The sequence below is a fragment of the Anas platyrhynchos genome, chromosome 10, assembly GCF_047663525.1.
Source record: "Anas platyrhynchos isolate ZD024472 breed Pekin duck chromosome 10, IASCAAS_PekinDuck_T2T, whole genome shotgun sequence".
NCBI classification, from domain to species: Eukaryota; Metazoa; Chordata; class Aves; order Anseriformes; family Anatidae; genus Anas; species Anas platyrhynchos.
This window is the reverse complement of record NC_092596.1, coordinates 12,020,463-12,043,740: the sequence shown is the minus strand read 5'-3', so window position 1 is coordinate 12,043,740 and position 23,278 is coordinate 12,020,463. Positions and strand designations below refer to the sequence as shown.

The 23,278-nt window shown below is 65.2% G+C and overlaps 1 long non-coding RNA gene across 2 annotated transcripts in view; it reads left to right on the top strand.

Annotated features, from left to right (window-relative positions):
• Window positions 1-8,096: 8,096 nt before the first annotated feature.
• Window positions 8,097-23,278, top strand: part of LOC119717959 (uncharacterized) — a 40,884-nt gene continuing 25,702 nt past the window's right edge. For both annotated transcript variants that reach the window (XR_011811849.1, XR_005268388.2), the window contains exon 1: window positions 8,097-8,309. This is a non-coding gene — a long non-coding RNA (uncharacterized lncRNA). The remainder of the gene's footprint in view (window positions 8,310-23,278) is intronic.

The window sequence follows — 23,278 nt, the reverse complement described above, 5'->3', positions numbered from 1 at the left end:
GTCGATGGGGCCGGATGGGATCCACCCAAGGGTACTGAGAGAACTGGCAGAGGAGCTGGCCAAGCCCCTATCCATCATTTATCAGCAGTCCTGGCTATTGGGGGAGGTCCCAGCTGACTGGCGGCTAGCAAACGTGACGCCCATCTACAAGAAGGGCCGGAGGGAAGACCCGGGAAACTACAGGCCTGTCAGTTTGACCTCAGTGCCAGGGAAGCTCATGGAGCAGATTCTCTTGAGAGTCATCACGCAGCACTTGCAGGGCAAGCAGGCGATCAGGCCCAGTCAGCATGGGTTTATGAAAGGCAGGTCCTGCCTGACGAACCTGATCTCCTTCTGTGACAAAGTGACGCGCTGGGTGGATGAGGGAAAGGCTGTGGATGTGGTCTACCTTGACTTCAGCAAGGCTTTTGACACCGTCTCCCACAGCATTCTCCTCAAGAAACTGGCTGCTCTTGGCTTGGACTGGCGCACGCTTCGTTGGGTTAGAAACTGGCTGGATAGCCGGGCCCAAAGAGTCGTGGTAAATGGAGCCAAGTCCAGTTGGAGGCTGGTCACTAGTGGCGTCCCCCAGGGCTCGGTGCTGGGGCCGGTACTCTTTAATATCTTCATCAATGATCTGGACGAGGGCATTGAGTGCATCCTCAGTAAGTTTGCAGATGACACCAAGCAAAGTGTGTGTGTCGATCTGCTTGAGGGTAGGAAGGCTCTGCAGGAGGATCTGGATAGGCTGCACCGATGGGCTGAGGTCAATGGCATGAAGTTCAACAAGGCCAAGTGCCGGGTCCTGCACCTGGGGCGCAATAACCCCAAGCAGAGCTACAGGCTGGGAGATGAGTGGTTGGAGAGCTGCCAGGCAGAGAAGGACCTGGGAGTGATGGTTGACATTCGGCTGAATATGAGCCAGCAGTGTGCTCAGGTGGCCAAGAAGGCCAACGGCATCCTGGCTTGTATCAGAAACAGTGTGACCAGCAGGGCTAGGGAGGTGATCGTCCCCCTGTACTCGGCTCTGGTGAGGCCGCACCTCGAGTACTGTGTTCAGTTTTGGGCCCCTCGCTACAAGAAGGACATAGAGGTGCTTGAGCGGGTCCAGAGAAGGGCGACGAAGCTGGTGAGGGGCCTGGAGAACAAGTCCTACGAGGAGCGGCTGAGGGAGCTGAGCTTGTTCAGCCTGGAGAAGAGGAGGCTCAGGGGCGACCTTATCACTCTCTACAGATACCTCAAAGGAGGCTGTACAGAGGTGGGGGTTGGCCTGTTCTCCCACGTGCCTGGTGACAGGACGAGGGGGAATGGGCTAAAGTTGCACCAGGGGAGGTTTAGGTTGGATGTTAGGAAGAACTTCTTTACCGAAACGCTTGTTAGACATTGGAACGGGCTGCCCAGGGAAGTGGCGGAGTCACCATCCCTGGAGGTCTTTAAAAGACGTTTAGATGTAGAGCTTAGGGATATGATTTAGTGGGGACTCTTAGTGTTAGGTCAGAGGTTGGACTCGATGATCTTGAGGTCTCTTCCAACCTAGAAATTCTGTGATTCTGTGACTCTGTGAATTGTGGCGCAGAATTGTGGCGCTTCTCTGGGTCTGGCTGGAATGTTAACTTTCCCGGCAGCAGCCCATACAGTGCTGTACTCTGCACTTGTAGCTGGAACAGCAGAGTTATCACACCAGTGTTGTGTCTACTGCTGAGCAGCAGTGGCACAGTATCGGGCCTTTCTCTAACTCTCCTAGGGGGTGGGCAAAAAGTGAGGAGAGAAACATCACCAGGGCAGCTGACCTAAACCAACCAAAGGGATATTCCATACCATGTGATGTCACACTCAGCAATAAAAGGTGGAAACAGGAAGAAGAGGGGAGGGGTGGGCTCTCGTTGGGAAAATGTCAGTCCTCCTCTCGAACACTGGCTGCGTGCGTTGAGGCCCTGCTTCAAGGACGTGGTCAATCATCGCTCATTTGTGGGAAGAAGAGAGCAATTTCTTTTCTCTGCACTTCCATATAGCCTTCATTTATTTTATTTGTTTTCCTCCCTTTTTATTTTTTCCCTTTCCCCCTCCCTTTTCCCCTTTCCCTTTTTATTTCCCTTTAGTTAAATTGTTTAGTTCATAATAATCTTTATTTAATTGTTATTATTATTTCCCTTTAATTAAATTATCCTTATCTCGACCCGTGAGTTGTTCTTTGCTTTACTTCTCCCCCTCCTCATCTAAAAGAGGGGGAGTGAAAGAGCGGTTGTGGGGTTTAGCTGCCCAGCACGGTAAAACCACCACACAGAAGTCTGCCGCAGAAGTCGCTCATAGGGTTGTTCAACAATCCTTTCCACACTCTTTAGCCATAATGTCTAATCTGTGGTGGCTTGCAAAGGAGTTTCTGTGCCTGCAGGGATACGTTAAAGTAGTTTTGTGGCAATGCAATGTAGTTTTGGAAGTTGTCTTGCCCTTTTATACGTCTGTAACCTCTCTCCTGCATCCAGAGGAGAAGCTGTGAAGCTTGACGTTACGAATGTCTTATGCAGAATATCAACCCCACATAGTTAAGGTAGTTGTTCATCTTGGAGGGGGTACATTTGAATCCAAAACTCATCTTTAGAACAGAAGCAAGTGTGAGATATGTTCACCTGATTCGTGTCAGTATGGAACAACGCTAGGGCCGCATTGTATGATGAATGTGACCTTCTGTCTTGCATCCCCTTGTATAACCACAAGTCTAAGAAAAACAGTGGTTAATGTATATAGTTCTTGTATCTTGCAAAGGAATGTTTTAGCAATTCATGTCAATAGAGAGCTTGAAGGGAAATGTATTTGTAGACTTTTCCTTGAAGTCTCTGGTATCTGGGGGGTTTCAGAATAACTGCTAACTATGATGACTATTGCGTGGGACACTATGCAAGTCTCTGATATCTGGGCAGGAGATCAAGGAGACAGGGAGAGCTGAAGAACAACTAAAAGACAAAGCTTGCAGGGAACGTTGCACAAGTCTCTGACATACAGCCAAGTTGGAAAAGAGGGAGGAAGACTATGAGCCTTCAGCACGAGAGACCACCAGAGGGACCACCGGAGACTGATACGCATGCTCCAGTAGGAGGGTTTGGATTCCGGAATCTAATTATAATAACCCTGATTTTTTTTTTTAGAAGTAGTAATGAATATGTATTAGCCTAGGAGCATAAAAATCAGCTGCTTGATGTAACTGGTGTGCGTCTTGGTGGAGCAGAGACTCCTGGTGCACCCAGTGCTGTTTGCTTACCTGTATTCCTTTAATAAATTGTAAACTTTGATTATAGTCCTATTTTGAATACTGAGCTATTTATTACACAAGGTATTAAGCTCTTTATGTTAATAGGAACGTGAGTCTTTCTGCCTGGAACACAATTCAACAGAGCAGTCAACCATTTCTTTAGCTTTGAAGATGCTGAAATGGACCCTGGGTTAATAAGAACCGGTCCAGAGAAGGGCGACGAAGGGCGACGAAGCTGGTGAGGGGCCTGGAGAACAAGTCCTATGAGGAACGGCTGAAGGAGCTGAGCTTGTTCAGCCTGGAGAAGAGGAGGCTCAGGGGCGACCTTATCGCTCTCTACAGATACCTTAAAGGAGGTTGTAGCGAGGTGGGGGTTGGCCTGTTCTCCCACGTGCCTGGTGACAGGATGAGGGGGAATGGGCTAAAGTTGTGCCAGGGGAGGTTTAGGTTGGATGTTAGGAAGAACTTCTTTACCGAAAGGGTTGTTAGACTCTGGAACAGGCTGCTCAGGGAAGTGGTGGAGTCACCATCCCTGGAGGTCTTTGAAAGATGAGAAGCAAAAAACCTGAGAAGCAACAGGTAGTTTCTACGTTGCCCTTGGGGATAGTGTACTCTTCTGTACTTTGCTTCTATACAAACAGCTCAAAATTTTAAAGTCATGTTGTCAGTCATACCACCAAACAACCTTGCACGGCATTACACGTTCCCCCCCCAGATAGATCTTGCCGTGAATGCGAGACCAGACAAGGAAATAATGCCGGTACATAAAACTAACTTGTAGATATATCCCTTGTTGGCATTCTTTTTTTTTTTGTTTTGTTTTGACGCTTTGTGGGGCTTAGCTGTACCTCAGGGAGAAGAATGTTTTCTGGTGTGAACTGAAATTATACCTCTCTGCCACAATGTCTCTCTATTTATTTATTTATTTTTTTTGGGGGGGGAGGGCTGGGGAGGGGAGAGAAGGGTGTTGATAATTCCTTGGGGACACCTGAAGGAGTTGCAAAATAATAAAATTTAGGTGAAGGAAAAGTTCCTTCTCTTAATTTTTGTCATTGTTGTTTTTCTTTTCCATCTGGTCATAAAATGAAGGTCCCATTTTCTGGCTTTTGGCAGATTGCAAGCATGCTGGAACCATTCACGTTACGTAGACTGTATTTGTCTGAAATGATAATATCATACCTATAGTCTGCTGCAGGCTCAAAAGCAGCCTATGCCTCCTGGTCTGTTTTATGCCTTTGCTATTGTTACTACATCCTTGTAAGTCTTCAACAGGGAAATGAAATTACCCTATACAAAAGAAACACCATCCAGAAGAAACTTCAGGTGCTAGGGCCTGAATTTTCACTGAAACCAAAGGCAGGTATCTTACTGACGTGAAGAAAGGGGCTTTATCTATCCTGGTTTGTTTACTGATGAAGGAGCGTGAAAGAGATGCATGTCCTTGTCTCTGAAGAGGAGGCGAAGGAACAGCTAGTGCAAGGAATGCAAAATTCAGTTATGCTGAACTAACAGGTGGTTGTATCCCAGCTCGGAGACCACAACACAGAATCACCTAGGTTGGAAGAGACCTCCAAGATCACGTAGTCCAACCTCTGATGTAACACTAACAAGTCCTCCACTAAGCCGTATCCCTAAGCTCTACACCTAAACATCTTTCAAAGACCTCCAGGGATGGTGACTCGACCACTCCCCTGGGCAGCCTGTTCCAATGCCTAACAACCGTTTCGGTAAAGAAGTTCTTCCTGACACCCAACCTAAACCTCCCCTGGTGCAACTTTAGCCCATTCCCCCTCGTCCTGTCACCAGGCACGTGGGAGAACAGGCCAGCCCCCACCTCGCTACAGCCTCCTTTGAGGTATCTGTAGAGAGTGATAAGGTCGCCCCTGAGACTCCTCTTCACCAGACCAAACAATCCCAGCTCCCTCAGCCGCTCCTCATAAGACTTGTTCTCCAGATCCCTCACCAGCTTTGTTGCCCTTCCCTGGACTCACTGGAGCCCCTCAATATCCTTCTTGTAGTGAGAGGCCCAGAACTGAACATAGTACTTGGGGTGCGGCCTCACCAGAGCCAAGTACAGGGGGACAATCACCTTCCTTAGTCCTGCTGGCCATGCTGTTTCTTGTAGGAGTCAGGATGCTGTTGGCCTTCTTGGCCACCTGAGCACACTGCTGGCTCATACTGAGTCGACTAGCCACCAGTACTCCCAGGTCCTTCTCTGCCAGGCAGCTTTCTAACCACTCAGATGGCTTTTCCAACCAGCTTTAAATTTCCAAATCTAGAGGAACGCTTTGACTGCGGCCTAAAAGCCACGTGTATGTAAGCTGCCGCAAGCCAGCCAATCTTCTTCCCATGACCTGCCAGGAAACAGCAACGTAGGCAGGTAACCAAATTAAAGCCAAAACTTGCCAGCCCAGTCCTTGACCTGAATAGTGAGTGAGGATCCGGATCCTGGCATTTATGCGCGATAGCTTCTACGCAGTCGAAGTAAATACACCCCGGGTGCCCTGAGCTGGAGGACCACGACGGTGGGCACGATAAACTCCCAACCGACCCTGAACGTGTGCGGGATTTGCTGCTCCACCTGGATCTATACAAGTCCATGGGTCCAGATGGGATTCATCCCAGGGTGCATAAGGAGCTGGCTGACGCCATCGCAGGACCTCTCTCAATTATTTTTCAATGATCTTGTGAATCTGGAGAGGTCCCAGTAGACTGGAAGCTAGCAAATGTCGTACCAATTTTCAAGAAGGGCAAGAAAATAGACCGTGGCAACTACAGGCCTGTTAGTCTCACATCAGCGCCTGGTAAAATTCTGGAGAAGATGATCCTTGAAGGTATTGAAGCGCACCTGGGGGACAATGCAGTCATTGGTCCCAGCCCACATGGGTTCATGAGGGGTAGGTCCTGCCTAACAAATCTGAATTCCTTTTATGATAAGATCACCCATCTGGTTGATCAAGGGAAACCGGCTGACGTGATCTTTTTGGACTTGAGCAAAGCTTTCGACATAGAATCATAGAATAATAGAATATCCTGAGTTGGAAGGGACCCTTAAGGATCATCAAGTCCAACTCTTGACACCGCACAGGTCTACCCAAAAGTTCAGACCATGTGACTAAGTGCACAGTCCAATCTCTTCTTAAATTCAGACAGGCTCGGTGCAGTTACCACTTCCCTGGGGAGCCTGTTCCAGCGTGCAACCACCCTCTCTGTGAAGAACCCATGGTTTCCCGTGGGATCCTACTGGACAAAAATGTCCAGCATACAACTTAGCAAAAACACCATACGATGGGTGAGCAATTGGCTGACAGGCAGGGCTCAAGGGCTTGTGGTAAATGGGGCCACATCAGGCTGGCGCACGGTCACTAGTGGGGTCCCTCAAGGCTCCATTTTAGGGCCGGTCCTCTTCAATGTTTTTATAAACGATTTAGATGTAGGACTAGAAGGTGTTTTGAGCAAATTTGCTGATGGCACCAAACTTGGAGGAGTTGTAGACTCAGATGAGGGGTTGAGTGTGGAAAGGCCTTGCAGAGAGATCTGGACAGATTGGAGAGCTGGGCAATCACCAACCGCATGAAGATTAACAAGAGCAAGTGCCGGGTCCTGCACCTGGGACGGGGCAACCCTGGCTATACGTACCGACTGGGTGACGAGATGCTAGAGAGCAGCCCCGCAGAGAGGGATCCGGGCGTGGTGGTCGACAGCAAGTTGAACATGAGCCAGCAGTGTGCCCTGGCAGCCAGGAAGGCCAACCATGTCCTGGGGTGCATCAAGCACAGCATTGCTGGTCGATTGAGGGAAGTGATTGTCCCGCTCTACTCTGCGCTGGTGCGGCCTCACCTCGAGTACTGTGTGCAGTTCTGGGCGCCACAGTATAAAAAGGACATGAAACTGTTGGAGAGTGTCCAGAGGAGGGCGACGAAGATGGTGAAGGGCCTAGAGGGGAAGCCGCATGAGGAGCAGCTGAGGGCACTGGGCCTGTTCAGCCTGGGGAAGGGGAGGCTAAGGAGGGACCTCATTGCAGCGTACAACTTCCTCGCGAGGGGGAGTGCAGAGGCAGGTGCTGACCTATTCTCCGTAATCACCAGTGATAGGACCCATGGGAATGGTGTTAAGCTGAGGCAGGGAAGGTTTAGGCTGGACGTCAGGAAGAGGTTCTTCACCGAGAGGAGGGTGGTTGCACGCTGGAACAGGCTCCCCAGGGAACTAGTCACTGCACCAAGCCTGTCTGAATTTAAGAAGCGATTGGACTGTGCACTTGGTCACGTGGTCTAAACTTTTGGGTAGACCTGTGCGGTGCCAGGAGTTGGACTTGATGATCCTTATGGGTCCCTTCCAGCTCGGGATATTCTATGATTCTATAAATAGTGCAGTCAGAGGTCATGGGGCTAGATTTAGAAAAGTCCTGCATAAAGAAGGGATCTCAGAGAAGAAAATGTAGATAGCATTAATATCAAGAAAAGGAATTCTGATTGCTAAATTGTTTATCTGTCATGACTAGACAGATGAAAATCTATGATGGCAAGTTTGCCTTTAAGGTCATTTTATTTTTATTCATTTCTTTTATTTATTTGTATTTATTTTTTTAACAGGCTCTGTACTAATTTTGCTCACATAACAGAAATATGACCCTTGTGCACCTTTTGTAGTTAATTCATTAGGTCAACTGTAACCACTAAGCCCCTTGTCAGGTTATTTCTACAAGTGATAAGGAGCAATAGACCTTAAAACTTTGAAGCCAGATAGACGAGCTTATTCCACAAGGTCTCTTGGCTTCACCCTTGTTAAGTGCAACCTGCCAGGTGTGGGTCATTTGACCTTTGTTATATAGGAAGCCTGAGGACGGGTGGGGGAATTGCCTCCCCAGGAGAAACTGAGGCTTGGGTAGCCTAGGGTGTTTTTCTCTCGTGGCTCAGTGTTCCCTACTAGGCTGCTTTTCCTTCAAGTTTTCTGCCCTCTCTGTGAAATAGTTTTAGAGACTCTATGAGCCAGTTACATTGGTGGTGCCTTCTTCAGAAAAACCCTGGTGGGACTGCTTCACTGCGAAGCACGTTGGAAGTGACTCGAGTTCAGGAGACAGCAGGTAAGAGTTCCTGGGTTCTGTGGTTGTTACTGTTGAGGAGTTTGAGTACTTCCTTCACCTTGTCAGTTTCCTGTGAAATTACTTAGGTGGCTTGTAAGCTCCCTTCCAAGCACTGGAGGAAAAAAAAAGGCCGCAGAAACCCAAGTGCACACAGGTCAGCCTGAAATTGAAGGAGGTTCTTAAGTATTTGGAAGATTGAAAAACGGGTGTGTGAAGCGGGGGGCGCGGAGTTGCAGGGGGTGCGGAGTCGCTGGGGGCGCGTTCCAGTGTGCGACCACCCTCTCCGTGAAGAACCTCTTCCTGATGTCTAGCCTAAACCTCCCCAGCCTCAGGCTGAAACCATTCACAGTGGGTCCTATCATTGGTGTCTGGAGAGAATAGATCGAAACCTGCCCCTCCACTCCCCCTCGTGAGGAAGCTGTAGACTGTGAGGAGGCCTCCCGTCAGCCGCCTCTTTTCAGAGTCGCTGGGGCGCAGAGTCGCTGGGGCGCAGAGTCGCTGGGGCGCAGAGTCGCTGGGGCGCAGAGTCGCTGGGGCGCAGAGTCGCTGGGGCGCAGAGTCGCTGGGGCGCAGAGTCGCTGGGGCGCAGAGTCGCTGGGGCGCAGAGTCGCTGGGGCGCAGAGTCGCTGGGGCGCAGAGTCGCTGGGGCGCAGAGTCGCTGGGGCGCAGAGTCGCTGGGGCGCAGAGTCGCTGGGGCGCAGAGTCGCTGGGGCGCAGAGTCGCTGGGGCGCAGAGTCGCTGGGGCGCAGAGTCGCTGGGGCGCAGAGTCGCTGGGGCGCAGAGTCGCTGGGGCGCAGAGTCGCTGGGGCGCAGAGTCGCTGGGGCGCAGAGTCGCTGGGGCGCAGAGTCGCTGGGGCGCAGAGTCGCTGGGGCGCAGAGTCGCTGGGGCGCAGAGTCGCTGGGGCGCAGAGTCGCTGGGGCGCAGAGTCGCTGGGGCGCAGAGTCGCTGGGGCGCAGAGTCGCTGGGGCGCAGAGTCGCTGGGGCGCAGAGTCGCTGGGGCGCAGAGTCGCTGGGGCGCAGAGTCGCTGGGGCGCAGAGTCGCTGGGGCGCAGAGTCGCTGGGGCGCAGAGTCGCTGGGGCGCAGAGTCGCTGGGGCGCAGAGTCGCTGGGGCGCAGAGTCGCTGGGGCGCAGAGTCGCTGGGGCGCAGAGTCGCTGGGGCGCAGAGTCGCTGGGGCGCAGAGTCGCTGGGGCGCAGAGTCGCTGGGGCGCAGAGTCGCTGGGGCGCAGAGTCGCTGGGGCGCAGAGTCGCTGGGGCGCAGAGTCGCTGGGGCGCAGAGTCGCTGGGGCGCAGAGTCGCTGGGGCGCAGAGTCGCTGGGGCGCAGAGTCGCTGGGGCGCAGAGTCGCTGGGGCGCAGAGTCGCTGGGGCGCAGAGTCGCTGGGGCGCAGAGTCGCTGGGGCGCAGAGTCGCTGGGGCGCAGAGTCGCTGGGGCGCAGAGTCGCTGGGGCGCAGAGTCGCTGGGGCGCAGAGTCGCTGGGGCGCAGAGTCGCTGGGGCGCAGAGTCGCTGGGGCGCAGAGTCGCTGGGGCGCAGAGTCGCTGGGGCGCAGAGTCGCTGGGGCGCAGAGTCGCTGGGGCGCAGAGTCGCTGGGGCGCAGAGTCGCTGGGGCGCAGAGTCGCTGGGGCGCAGAGTCGCTGGGGCGCAGAGTCGCTGGGGCGCAGAGTCGCTGGGGCGCAGAGTCGCTGGGGCGCAGAGTCGCTGGGGCGCAGAGTCGCTGGGGCGCAGAGTCGCTGGGGCGCAGAGTCGCTGGGGCGCAGAGTCGCTGGGGCGCAGAGTCGCTGGGGCGCAGAGTCGCTGGGGCGCAGAGTCGCTGGGGCGCAGAGTCGCTGGGGCGCAGAGTCGCTGGGGCGCAGAGTCGCTGGGGCGCAGAGTCGCTGGGGCGCAGAGTCGCTGGGGCGCAGAGTCGCTGGGGCGCAGAGTCGCTGGGGCGCAGAGTCGCTGGGGCGCAGAGTCGCTGGGGCGCAGAGTCGCTGGGGCGCAGAGTCGCTGGGGCGCAGAGTCGCTGGGGCGCAGAGTCGCTGGGGCGCAGAGTCGCTGGGGCGCAGAGTCGCTGGGGCGCAGAGTCGCTGGGGCGCAGAGTCGCTGGGGCGCAGAGTCGCTGGGGCGCAGAGTCGCTGGGGCGCAGAGTCGCTGGGGCGCAGAGTCGCTGGGGCGCAGAGTCGCTGGGGCGCAGAGTCGCTGGGGCGCAGAGTCGCTGGGGCGCAGAGTCGCTGGGGCGCAGAGTCGCTGGGGCGCAGAGTCGCTGGGGCGCAGAGTCGCTGGGGCGCAGAGTCGCTGGGGCGCAGAGTCGCTGGGGCGCAGAGTCGCTGGGGCGCAGAGTCGCTGGGGCGCAGAGTCGCTGGGGCGCAGAGTCGCTGGGGCGCAGAGTCGCTGGGGCGCAGAGTCGCTGGGGCGCAGAGTCGCTGGGGCGCAGAGTCGCTGGGGCGCAGAGTCGCTGGGGCGCAGAGTCGCTGGGGCGCAGAGTCGCTGGGGCGCAGAGTCGCTGGGGCGCAGAGTCGCTGGGGCGCAGAGTCGCTGGGGCGCAGAGTCGCTGGGGCGCAGAGTCGCTGGGGCGCAGAGTCGCTGGGGCGCAGAGTCGCTGGGGCGCAGAGTCGCTGGGGCGCAGAGTCGCTGGGGCGCAGAGTCGCTGGGGCGCAGAGTCGCTGGGGCGCAGAGTCGCTGGGGCGCAGAGTCGCTGGGGCGCAGAGTCGCTGGGGCGCAGAGTCGCTGGGGCGCAGAGTCGCTGGGGCGCAGAGTCGCTGGGGCGCAGAGTCGCTGGGGCGCAGAGTCGCTGGGGCGCAGAGTCGCTGGGGCGCAGAGTCGCTGGGGCGCAGAGTCGCTGGGGCGCAGAGTCGCTGGGGCGCAGAGTCGCTGGGGCGCAGAGTCGCTGGGGCGCAGAGTCGCTGGGGCGCAGAGTCGCTGGGGCGCAGAGTCGCTGGGGCGCAGAGTCGCTGGGGCGCAGAGTCGCTGGGGCGCAGAGTCGCTGGGGCGCAGAGTCGCTGGGGCGCAGAGTCGCTGGGGCGCAGAGTCGCTGGGGCGCAGAGTCGCTGGGGCGCAGAGTCGCTGGGGCGCAGAGTCGCTGGGGCGCAGAGTCGCTGGGGCGCAGAGTCGCTGGGGCGCAGAGTCGCTGGGGCGCAGAGTCGCTGGGGCGCAGAGTCGCTGGGGCGCAGAGTCGCTGGGGCGCAGAGTCGCTGGGGCGCAGAGTCGCTGGGGCGCAGAGTCGCTGGGGCGCAGAGTCGCTGGGGCGCAGAGTCGCTGGGGCGCAGAGTCGCTGGGGCGCAGAGTCGCTGGGGCGCAGAGTCGCTGGGGCGCAGAGTCGCTGGGGCGCAGAGTCGCTGGGGCGCAGAGTCGCTGGGGCGCAGAGTCGCTGGGGCGCAGAGTCGCTGGGGCGCAGAGTCGCTGGGGCGCAGAGTCGCTGGGGCGCAGAGTCGCTGGGGCGCAGAGTCGCTGGGGCGCAGAGTCGCTGGGGCGCAGAGTCGCTGGGGCGCAGAGTCGCTGGGGCGCAGAGTCGCTGGGGCGCAGAGTCGCTGGGGCGCAGAGTCGCTGGGGCGCAGAGTCGCTGGGGCGCAGAGTCGCTGGGGCGCAGAGTCGCTGGGGCGCAGAGTCGCTGGGGCGCAGAGTCGCTGGGGCGCAGAGTCGCTGGGGCGCAGAGTCGCTGGGGCGCAGAGTCGCTGGGGCGCAGAGTCGCTGGGGCGCAGAGTCGCTGGGGCGCAGAGTCGCTGGGGCGCAGAGTCGCTGGGGCGCAGAGTCGCTGGGGCGCAGAGTCGCTGGGGCGCAGAGTCGCTGGGGCGCAGAGTCGCTGGGGCGCAGAGTCGCTGGGGCGCAGAGTCGCTGGGGCGCAGAGTCGCTGGGGCGCAGAGTCGCTGGGGCGCAGAGTCGCTGGGGCGCAGAGTCGCTGGGGCGCAGAGTCGCTGGGGCGCAGAGTCGCTGGGGCGCAGAGTCGCTGGGGCGCAGAGTCGCTGGGGCGCAGAGTCGCTGGGGCGCAGAGTCGCTGGGGCGCAGAGTCGCTGGGGCGCAGAGTCGCTGGGGCGCAGAGTCGCTGGGGCGCAGAGTCGCTGGGGCGCAGAGTCGCTGGGGCGCAGAGTCGCTGGGGCGCAGAGTCGCTGGGGCGCAGAGTCGCTGGGGCGCAGAGTCGCTGGGGCGCAGAGTCGCTGGGGCGCAGAGTCGCTGGGGCGCAGAGTCGCTGGGGCGCAGAGTCGCTGGGGCGCAGAGTCGCTGGGGCGCAGAGTCGCTGGGGCGCAGAGTCGCTGGGGCGCAGAGTCGCTGGGGCGCAGAGTCGCTGGGGCGCAGAGTCGCTGGGGCGCAGAGTCGCTGGGGCGCAGAGTCGCTGGGGCGCAGAGTCGCTGGGGCGCAGAGTCGCTGGGGCGCAGAGTCGCTGGGGCGCAGAGTCGCTGGGGCGCAGAGTCGCTGGGGCGCAGAGTCGCTGGGGCGCAGAGTCGCTGGGGCGCAGAGTCGCTGGGGCGCAGAGTCGCTGGGGCGCAGAGTCGCTGGGGCGCAGAGTCGCTGGGGCGCAGAGTCGCTGGGGCGCAGAGTCGCTGGGGCGCAGAGTCGCTGGGGCGCAGAGTCGCTGGGGCGCAGAGTCGCTGGGGCGCAGAGTCGCTGGGGCGCAGAGTCGCTGGGGCGCAGAGTCGCTGGGGCGCAGAGTCGCTGGGGCGCAGAGTCGCTGGGGCGCAGAGTCGCTGGGGCGCAGAGTCGCTGGGGCGCAGAGTCGCTGGGGCGCAGAGTCGCTGGGGCGCAGAGTCGCTGGGGCGCAGAGTCGCTGGGGCGCAGAGTCGCTGGGGCGCAGAGTCGCTGGGGCGCAGAGTCGCTGGGGCGCAGAGTCGCTGGGGCGCAGAGTCGCTGGGGCGCAGAGTCGCTGGGGCGCAGAGTCGCTGGGGCGCAGAGTCGCTGGGGCGCAGAGTCGCTGGGGCGCAGAGTCGCTGGGGCGCAGAGTCGCTGGGGCGCAGAGTCGCTGGGGCGCAGAGTCGCTGGGGCGCAGAGTCGCTGGGGCGCAGAGTCGCTGGGGCGCAGAGTCGCTGGGGCGCAGAGTCGCTGGGGCGCAGAGTCGCTGGGGCGCAGAGTCGCTGGGGCGCAGAGTCGCTGGGGCGCAGAGTCGCTGGGGCGCAGAGTCGCTGGGGCGCAGAGTCGCTGGGGCGCAGAGTCGCTGGGGCGCAGAGTCGCTGGGGCGCAGAGTCGCTGGGGCGCAGAGTCGCTGGGGCGCAGAGTCGCTGGGGCGCAGAGTCGCTGGGGCGCAGAGTCGCTGGGGCGCAGAGTCGCTGGGGCGCAGAGTCGCTGGGGCGCAGAGTCGCTGGGGCGCAGAGTCGCTGGGGCGCAGAGTCGCTGGGGCGCAGAGTCGCTGGGGCGCAGAGTCGCTGGGGCGCAGAGTCGCTGGGGCGCAGAGTCGCTGGGGCGCAGAGTCGCTGGGGCGCAGAGTCGCTGGGGCGCAGAGTCGCTGGGGCGCAGAGTCGCTGGGGCGCAGAGTCGCTGGGGCGCAGAGTCGCTGGGGCGCAGAGTCGCTGGGGCGCAGAGTCGCTGGGGCGCAGAGTCGCTGGGGCGCAGAGTCGCTGGGGCGCAGAGTCGCTGGGGCGCAGAGTCGCTGGGGCGCAGAGTCGCTGGGGCGCAGAGTCGCTGGGGCGCAGAGTCGCTGGGGCGCAGAGTCGCTGGGGCGCAGAGTCGCTGGGGCGCAGAGTCGCTGGGGCGCAGAGTCGCTGGGGCGCAGAGTCGCTGGGGCGCAGAGTCGCTGGGGCGCAGAGTCGCTGGGGCGCAGAGTCGCTGGGGCGCAGAGTCGCTGGGGCGCAGAGTCGCTGGGGCGCAGAGTCGCTGGGGCGCAGAGTCGCTGGGGCGCAGAGTCGCTGGGGCGCAGAGTCGCTGGGGCGCAGAGTCGCTGGGGCGCAGAGTCGCTGGGGCGCAGAGTCGCTGGGGCGCAGAGTCGCTGGGGCGCAGAGTCGCTGGGGCGCAGAGTCGCTGGGGCGCAGAGTCGCTGGGGCGCAGAGTCGCTGGGGCGCAGAGTCGCTGGGGCGCAGAGTCGCTGGGGCGCAGAGTCGCTGGGGCGCAGAGTCGCTGGGGCGCAGAGTCGCTGGGGCGCAGAGTCGCTGGGGCGCAGAGTCGCTGGGGCGCAGAGTCGCTGGGGCGCAGAGTCGCTGGGGCGCAGAGTCGCTGGGGCGCAGAGTCGCTGGGGCGCAGAGTCGCTGGGGCGCAGAGTCGCTGGGGCGCAGAGTCGCTGGGGCGCAGAGTCGCTGGGGCGCAGAGTCGCTGGGGCGCAGAGTCGCTGGGGCGCAGAGTCGCTGGGGCGCAGAGTCGCTGGGGCGCAGAGTCGCTGGGGCGCAGAGTCGCTGGGGCGCAGAGTCGCTGGGGCGCAGAGTCGCTGGGGCGCAGAGTCGCTGGGGCGCAGAGTCGCTGGGGCGCAGAGTCGCTGGGGCGCAGAGTCGCTGGGGCGCAGAGTCGCTGGGGCGCAGAGTCGCTGGGGCGCAGAGTCGCTGGGGCGCAGAGTCGCTGGGGCGCAGAGTCGCTGGGGCGCAGAGTCGCTGGGGCGCAGAGTCGCTGGGGCGCAGAGTCGCTGGGGCGCAGAGTCGCTGGGGCGCAGAGTCGCTGGGGCGCAGAGTCGCTGGGGCGCAGAGTCGCTGGGGCGCAGAGTCGCTGGGGCGCAGAGTCGCTGGGGCGCAGAGTCGCTGGGGCGCAGAGTCGCTGGGGCGCAGAGTCGCTGGGGCGCAGAGTCGCTGGGGCGCAGAGTCGCTGGGGCGCAGAGTCGCTGGGGCGCAGAGTCGCTGGGGCGCAGAGTCGCTGGGGCGCAGAGTCGCTGGGGCGCAGAGTCGCTGGGGCGCAGAGTCGCTGGGGCGCAGAGTCGCTGGGGCGCAGAGTCGCTGGGGCGCAGAGTCGCTGGGGCGCAGAGTCGCTGGGGCGCAGAGTCGCTGGGGCGCAGAGTCGCTGGGGCGCAGAGTCGCTGGGGCGCAGAGTCGCTGGGGCGCAGAGTCGCTGGGGCGCAGAGTCGCTGGGGCGCAGAGTCGCTGGGGCGCAGAGTCGCTGGGGCGCAGAGTCGCTGGGGCGCAGAGTCGCTGGGGCGCAGAGTCGCTGGGGCGCAGAGTCGCTGGGGCGCAGAGTCGCTGGGGCGCAGAGTCGCTGGGGCGCAGAGTCGCTGGGGCGCAGAGTCGCTGGGGCGCAGAGTCGCTGGGGCGCAGAGTCGCTGGGGCGCAGAGTCGCTGGGGCGCAGAGTCGCTGGGGCGCAGAGTCGCTGGGGCGCAGAGTCGCTGGGGCGCAGAGTCGCTGGGGCGCAGAGTCGCTGGGGCGCAGAGTCGCTGGGGCGCAGAGTCGCTGGGGCGCAGAGTCGCTGGGGCGCAGAGTCGCTGGGGCGCAGAGTCGCTGGGGCGCAGAGTCGCTGGGGCGCAGAGTCGCTGGGGCGCAGAGTCGCTGGGGCGCAGAGTCGCTGGGGCGCAGAGTCGCTGGGGCGCAGAGTCGCTGGGGCGCAGAGTCGCTGGGGCGCAGAGTCGCTGGGGCGCAGAGTCGCTGGGGCGCAGAGTCGCTGGGGCGCAGAGTCGCTGGGGCGCAGAGTCGCTGGGGCGCAGAGTCGCTGGGGCGCAGAGTCGCTGGGGCGCAGAGTCGCTGGGGCGCAGAGTCGCTGGGGCGCAGAGTCGCTGGGGCGCAGAGTCGCTGGGGCGCAGAGTCGCTGGGGCGCAGAGTCGCTGGGGCGCAGAGTCGCTGGGGCGCAGAGTCGCTGGGGCGCAGAGTCGCTGGGGCGCAGAGTCGCTGGGGCGCAGAGTCGCTGGGGCGCAGAGTCGCTGGGGCGCAGAGTCGCTGGGGCGCAGAGTCGCTGGGGCGCAGAGTCGCTGGGGCGCAGAGTCGCTGGGGCGCAGAGTCGCTGGGGCGCAGAGTCGCTGGGGCGCAGAGTCGCTGGGGCGCAGAGTCGCTGGGGCGCAGAGTCGCTGGGGCGCAGAGTCGCTGGGGCGCAGAGTCGCTGGGGCGCAGAGTCGCTGGGGCGCAGAGTCGCTGGGGCGCAGAGTCGCTGGGGCGCAGAGTCGCTGGGGCGCAGAGTCGCTGGGGCGCAGAGTCGCTGGGGCGCAGAGTCGCTGGGGCGCAGAGTCGCTGGGGCGCAGAGTCGCTGGGGCGCAGAGTCGCTGGGGCGCAGAGTCGCTGGGGCGCAGAGTCGCTGGGGCGCAGAGTCGCTGGGGCGCAGAGTCGCTGGGGCGCAGAGTCGCTGGGGCGCAGAGTCGCTGGGGCGCAGAGTCGCTGGGGCGCAGAGTCGCTGGGGCGCAGAGTCGCTGGGGCGCAGAGTCGCTGGGGCGCAGAGTCGCTGGGGCGCAGAGTCGCTGGGGCGCAGAGTCGCTGGGGCGCAGAGTCGCTGGGGCGCAGAGTCGCTGGGGCGCAGAGTCGCTGGGGCGCAGAGTCGCTGGGGCGCAGAGTCGCTGGGGCGCAGAGTCGCTGGGGCGCAGAGTCGCTGGGGCGCAGAGTCGCTGGGGCGCAGAGTCGCTGGGGCGCAGAGTCGCTGGGGCGCAGAGTCGCTGGGGCGCAGAGTCGCTGGGGCGCAGAGTCGCTGGGGCGCAGAGTCGCTGGGGCGCAGAGTCGCTGGGGCGCAGAGTCGCTGGGGCGCAGAGTCGCTGGGGCGCAGAGTCGCTGGGGCGCAGAGTCGCTGGGGCGCAGAGTCGCTGGGGCGCAGAGTCGCTGGGGCGCAGAGTCGCTGGGGCGCAGAGTCGCTGGGGCGCAGAGTCGCTGGGGCGCAGAGTCGCTGGGGCGCAGAGTCGCTGGGGCGCAGAGTCGCTGGGGCGCAGAGTCGCTGGGGCGCAGAGTCGCTGGGGCGCAGAGTCGCTGGGGCGCAGAGTCGCTGGGGCGCAGAGTCGCTGGGGCGCAGAGTCGCTGGGGCGCAGAGTCGCTGGGGCGCAGAGTCGCTGGGGCGCAGAGTCGCTGGGGCGCAGAGTCGCTGGGGCGCAGAGTCGCTGGGGCGCAGAGTCGCTGGGGCGCAGAGTCGCTGGGGCGCAGAGTCGCTGGGGCGCAGAGTCGCTGGGGCGCAGAGTCGCTGGGGCGCAGAGTCGCTGGGGCGCAGAGTCGCTGGGGCGCAGAGTCGCTGGGGCGCAGAGTCGCTGGGGCGCAGAGTCGCTGGGGCGCAGAGTCGCTGGGGCGCAGAGTCGCTGGGGCGCAGAGTCGCTGGGGCGCAGAGTCGCTGGGGCGCAGAGTCGCTGGGGCGCAGAGTCGCTGGGGCGCAGAGTCGCTGGGGCGCAGAGTCGCTGGGGCGCAGAGTCGCTGGGGCGCAGAGTCGCTGGGGCGCAGAGTCGCTGGGGCGCAGAGTCGCTGGGGCGCAGAGTCGCTGGGGCGCAGAGTCGCTGGGGCGCAGAGTCGCTGGGGCGCAGAGTCGCTGGGGCGCAGAGTCGCTGGGGCGCAGAGTCGCTGGGGCGCAGAGTCGCTGGGGCGCAGAGTCGCTGGGGCGCAGAGTCGCTGGGGCGCAGAGTCGCTGGGGCGCAGAGTCGCTGGGGCGCAGAGTCGCTGGGGCGCAGAGTCGCTGGGGCGCAGAGTCGCTGGGGCGCAGAGTCGCTGGGGCGCAGAGTCGCTGGGGCGCAGAGTCGCTGGGGCGCAGAGTCGCTGGGGCGCAGAGTCGCTGGGGCGCAGAGTCGCTGGGGCGCAGAGTCGCTGGGGCGCAGAGTCGCTGGGGCGCAGAGTCGCTGGGGCGCAGAGTCGCTGGGGCGCAGAGTCGCTGGGGCGCAGAGTCGCTGGGGCGCAGAGTCGCTGGGGCGCAGAGTCGCTGGGGCGCAGAGTCGCTGGGGCGCAGAGTCGCTGGGGCGCAGAGTCGCTGGGGCGCAGCGTCGCTGGGGCGCAGAGTCGCTGGGGCGCAGAGTCGCTGGGGCGCAGAGTCGCTGGGGCGCAGAGTCGCTGGGGCGCAGAGTCGCTGGGGCGCAGAGTCGCTGGGGCGCAGAGTCGCTGGGGCGCAGAGTCGCTGGGGCGCAGAGTCGCTGGGGCGCAGAGTCGCTGGGGCGCAGAGTCGCTGGGGCGCAGAGTCGCTGGGGCGCAGAGTCGCTGGGGCGCAGAGTCGCTGGGGCGCAGAGTCGCTGGGGCGCAGAGTCGCTGGGGCGCAGAGTCGCTGGGGCGCAGAGTCGCTGGGGCGCAGAGTCGCTGGGGCGCAGAGTCGCTGGGGCGCAGAGTCGCTGGGGCGCAGAGTCGCTGGGGCGCAGAGTCGCTGGGGCGCAGAGTCGCTGGGGCGCAGAGTCGCTGGGGCGCAGAGTCGCTGGGGCGCAGAGTCGCTGGGGCGCAGAGTCGCTGGGGCGCAGAGTCGCTGGGGCGCAGAGTCGCTGGGGCGCAGAGTCGCTGGGGCGCAGAGTCGCTGGGGCGCAGAGTCGCTGGGGCGCAGAGTCGCTGGGGCGCAGAGTCGCTGGGGCGCAGAGTCGCTGGGGCGCAGAGTCGCTGGGGCGCAGAGTCGCTGGGGCGCAGAGTCGCTGGGGCGCAGAGTCGCTGGGGCGCAGAGTCGCTGGGGCGCAGAGTCGCTGGGGCGCAGAGTCGCTGGGGCGCAGAGTCGCTGGGGCGCAGAGTCGCTGGGGCGCAGAGTCGCTGGGGCGCAGAGTCGCTGGGGCGCAGAGTCGCTGGGGCGCAGAGTCGCTGGGGCGCAGAGTCGCTGGGGCGCAGAGTCGCTGGGGCGCAGAGTCGCTGGGGCGCAGAGTCGCTGGGGCGCAGAGTCGCTGGGGCGCAGAGTCGCTGGGGCGCAGAGTCGCTGGGGCGCAGAGTCGCTGGGGCGCAGAGTCGCTGGGGCGCAGAGTCGCTGGGGCGCAGAGTCGCTGGGGCGCAGAGTCGCTGGGGCGCAGAGTCGCTGGGGCGCAGAGTCGCTGGGGCGCAGAGTCGCTGGGGCGCAGAGTCGCTGGGGCGCAGAGTCGCTGGGGCGCAGAGTCGCTGGGGCGCAGAGTCGCTGGGGCGCAGAGTCGCTGGGGCGCAGAGTCGCTGGGGCGCAGAGTCGCTGGGGCGCAGAGTCGCTGGGGCGCAGAGTCGCTGGGGCGCAGAGTCGCTGGGGCGCAGAGTCGCTGGGGCGCAGAGTCGCTGGGGCGCAGAGTCGCTGGGGCGCAGAGTCGCTGGGGCGCAGAGTCGCTGGGGCGCAGAGTCGCTGGGGCGCAGAGTCGCTGGGGCGCAGAGTCGCTGGGGCGCAGAGTCGCTGGGGCGCAGAGTCGCTGGGGCGCAGAGTCGCTGGGGCGCAGAGTCGCTGGGGCGCAGAGTCGCTGGGGCGCAGAGTCGCTGGGGCGCAGAGTCGCTGGGGCGCAGAGTCGCTGGGGCGCAGAGTCGCTGGGGCGCAGAGTCGCTGGGGCGCAGAGTCGCTGGGGCGCAGAGTCGCTGGGGCGCAGAGTCGCTGGGGCGCAGAGTCGCTGGGGCGCAGAGTCGCTGGGGCGCAGAGTCGCTGGGGCGCAGAGTCGCTGGGGCGCAGAGTCGCTGGGGCGCAGAGTCGCTGGGGCGCAGAGTCGCTGGGGCGCAGAGTCGCTGGGGCGCAGAGTCGCTGGGGCGCAGAGTCGCTGGGGCGCAGAGTCGCTGGGGCGCAGAGTCGCTGGGGCGCAGAGTCGCTGGGGCGCAGAGTCGCTGGGGCGCAGAGTCGCTGGGGCGCAGAGTCGCTGGGGCGCAGAGTCGCTGGGGCGCAGAGTCGCTGGGGCGCAGAGTCGCTGGGGCGCAGAGTCGCTGGGGCGCAGAGTCGCTGGGGCGCAGAGTCGCTGGGGCGCAGAGTCGCTGGGGCGCAGAGTCGCTGGGGCGCAGAGTCGCTGGGGCGCAGAGTCGCTGGGGCGCAGAGTCGCTGGGGCGCAGAGTCGCTGGGGCGCAGAGTCGCTGGGGCGCAGAGTCGCTGGGGCGCAGAGTCGCTGGGGCGCAGAGTCGCTGGGGCGCAGAGTCGCTGGGGCGCAGAGTCGCTGGGGCGCAGAGTCGCTGGGGCGCAGAGTCGCTGGGGCGCAGAGTCGCTGGGGCGCAGAGTCGCTGGGGCGCAGAGTCGCTGGGGCGCAGAGTCGCTGGGGCGCAGAGTCGCTGGGGCGCAGAGTCGCTGGGGCGCAGAGTCGCTGGGGCGCAGAGTCGCTGGGGCGCAGAGTCGCTGGGGCGCAGAGTCGCTGGGGCGCAGAGTCGCTGGGGCGCAGAGTCGCTGGGGCGCAGAGTCGCTGGGGCGCAGAGTCGCTGGGGCGCAGAGTCGCTGGGGCGCAGAGTCGCTGGGGCGCAGAGTCGCTGGGGCGCAGAGTCGCTGGGGCGCAGAGTCGCTGGGGCGCAGAGTCGCTGGGGCGCAGAGTCGCTGGGGCGCAGAGTCGCTGGGGCGCAGAGTCGCTGGGGCGCAGAGTCGCTGGGGCGCAGAGTCGCTGGGGCGCAGAGTCGCTGGGGCGCAGAGTCGCTGGGGCGCAGAGTCGCTGGGGCGCAGAGTCGCTGGGGCGCAGAGTCGCTGGGGCGCAGAGTCGCTGGGGCGCAGAGTCGCTGGGGCGCAGAGTCGCTGGGGCGCAGAGTCGCTGGGGCGCAGAGTCGCTGGGGCGCAGAGTCGCTGGGGCGCAGAGTCGCTGGGGCGCAGAGTCGCTGGGGCGCAGAGTCGCTGGGGCGCAGAGTCGCTGGGGCGCAGAGTCGCTGGGGCGCAGAGTCGCTGGGGCGCAGAGTCGCTGGGGCGCAGAGTCGCTGGGGCGCAGAGTCGCTGGGGCGCAGAGTCGCTGGGGCGCAGAGTCGCTGGGGCGCAGAGTCGCTGGGGCGCAGAGTCGCTGGGGCGCAGAGTCGCTGGGGCGCAGAGTCGCTGGGGCGCAGAGTCGCTGGGGCGCAGAGTCGCTGGGGCGCAGAGTCGCTGGGGCGCAGAGTCGCTGGGGCGCAGAGTCGCTGGGGCGCAGAGTCGCTGGGGCGCAGAGTCGCTGGGGCGCAGAGTCGCTGGGGCGCAGAGTCGCTGGGGCGCAGAGTCGCTGGGGCGCAGAGTCGCTGGGGCGCAGAGTCGCTGGGGCGCAGAGTCGCTGGGGCGCAGAGTCGCTGGGGCGCAGAGTCGCTGGGGCGCAGAGTCGCTGGGGCGCAGAGTCGCTGGGGCGCAGAGTCGCTGGGGCGCAGAGTCGCTGGGGCGCAGAGTCGCTGGGGCGCAGAGTCGCTGGGGCGCAGAGTCGCTGGGGCGCAGAGTCGCTGGGGCGCAGAGTCGCTGGGGCGCAGAGTCGCTGGGGCGCAGAGTCGCTGGGGCGCAGAGTCGCTGGGGCGCAGAGTCGCTGGGGCGCAGAGTCGCTGGGGCGCAGAGTCGCTGGGGCGCAGAGTCGCTGGGGCGCAGAGTCGCTGGGGCGCAGAGTCGCTGGGGCGCAGAGTCGCTGGGGCGCAGAGTCGCTGGGGCGCAGAGTCGCTGGGGCGCAGAGTCGCTGGGGCGCAGAGTCGCTGGGGCGCAGAGTCGCTGGGGCGCAGAGTCGCTGGGGCGCAGAGTCGCTGGGGCGCAGAGTCGCTGGGGCGCAGAGTCGCTGGGGCGCAGAGTCGCTGGGGCGCAGAGTCGCTGGGGCGCAGAGTCGCTGGGGCGCAGAGTCGCTGGGGCGCAGAGTCGCTGGGGCGCAGAGTCGCTGGGGCGCAGAGTCGCTGGGGCGCAGAGTCGCTGGGGCGCAGAGTCGCTGGGGCGCAGAGTCGCTGGGGCGCAGAGTCGCTGGGGCGCAGAGTCGCTGGGGCGCAGAGTCGCTGGGGCGCAGAGTCGCTGGGGCGCAGAGTCGCTGGGGCGCAGAGTCGCTGGGGCGCAGAGTCGCTGGGGCGCAGAGTCGCTGGGGCGCAGAGTCGCTGGGGCGCAGAGTCGCTGGGGCGCAGAGTCGCTGGGGCGCAGAGTCGCTGGGGCGCAGAGTCGCTGGGGCGCAGAGTCGCTGGGGCGCAGAGTCGCTGGGGCGCAGAGTCGCTGGGGCGCAGAGTCGCTGGGGCGCAGAGTCGCTGGGGCGCAGAGTCGCTGGGGCGCAGAGTCGCTGGGGCGCAGAGTCGCTGGGGCGCAGAGTCGCTGGGGCGCAGAGTCGCTGGGGCGCAGAGTCGCTGGGGCGCAGAGTCGCTGGGGCGCAGAGTCGCTGGGGCGCAGAGTCGCTGGGGCGCAGAGTCGCTGGGGCGCAGAGTCGCTGGGGCGCAGAGTCGCTGGGGCGCAGAGTCGCTGGGGCGCAGAGTCGCTGGGGCGCAGAGTCGCTGGGGCGCAGAGTCGCTGGGGCGCAGAGTCGCTGGGGCGCAGAGTCGCTGGGGCGCAGAGTCGCTGGGGCGCAGAGTCGCTGGGGCGCAGAGTCGCTGGGGCGCAGAGTCGCTGGGGCGCAGAGTCGCTGGGGCGCAGAGTCGCTGGGGCGCAGAGTCGCTGGGGCGCAGAGTCGCTGGGGCGCAGAGTCGCTGGGGCGCAGAGTCGCTGGGGCGCAGAGTCGCTGGGGCGCAGAGTCGCTGGGGCGCAGAGTCGCTGGGGCGCAGAGTCGCTGGGGCGCAGAGTCGCTGGGGCGCAGAGTCGCTGGGGCGCAGAGTCGCTGGGGCGCAGAGTCGCTGGGGCGCAGAGTCGCTGGGGCGCAGAGTCGCTGGGGCGCAGAGTCGCTGGGGCGCAGAGTCGCTGGGGCGCAGAGTCGCTGGGGCGCAGAGTCGCTGGGGCGCAGAGTCGCTGGGGCGCAGAGTCGCTGGGGCGCAGAGTCGCTGGGGCGCAGAGTCGCTGGGGCGCAGAGTCGCTGGGGCGCAGAGTCGCTGGGGCGCAGAGTCGCTGGGGCGCAGAGTCGCTGGGGCGCAGAGTCGCTGGGGCGCAGAGTCGCTGGGGCGCAGAGTCGCTGGGGCGCAGAGTCGCTGGGGCGCAGAGTCGCTGGGGCGCAGAGTCGCTGGGGCGCAGAGTCGCTGGGGCGCAGAGTCGCTGGGGCGCAGAGTCGCTGGGGCGCAGAGTCGCTGGGGCGCAGAGTCGCTGGGGCGCAGAGTCGCTGGGGCGCAGAGTCGCTGGGGCGCAGAGTCGCTGGGGCGCAGAGTCGCTGGGGCGCAGAGTCGCTGGGGCGCAGAGTCGCTGGGGCGCAGAGTCGCTGGGGCGCAGAGTCGCTGGGGCGCAGAGTCGCTGGGGCGCAGAGTCGCTGGGGCGCAGAGTCGCTGGGGCGCAGAGTCGCTGGGGC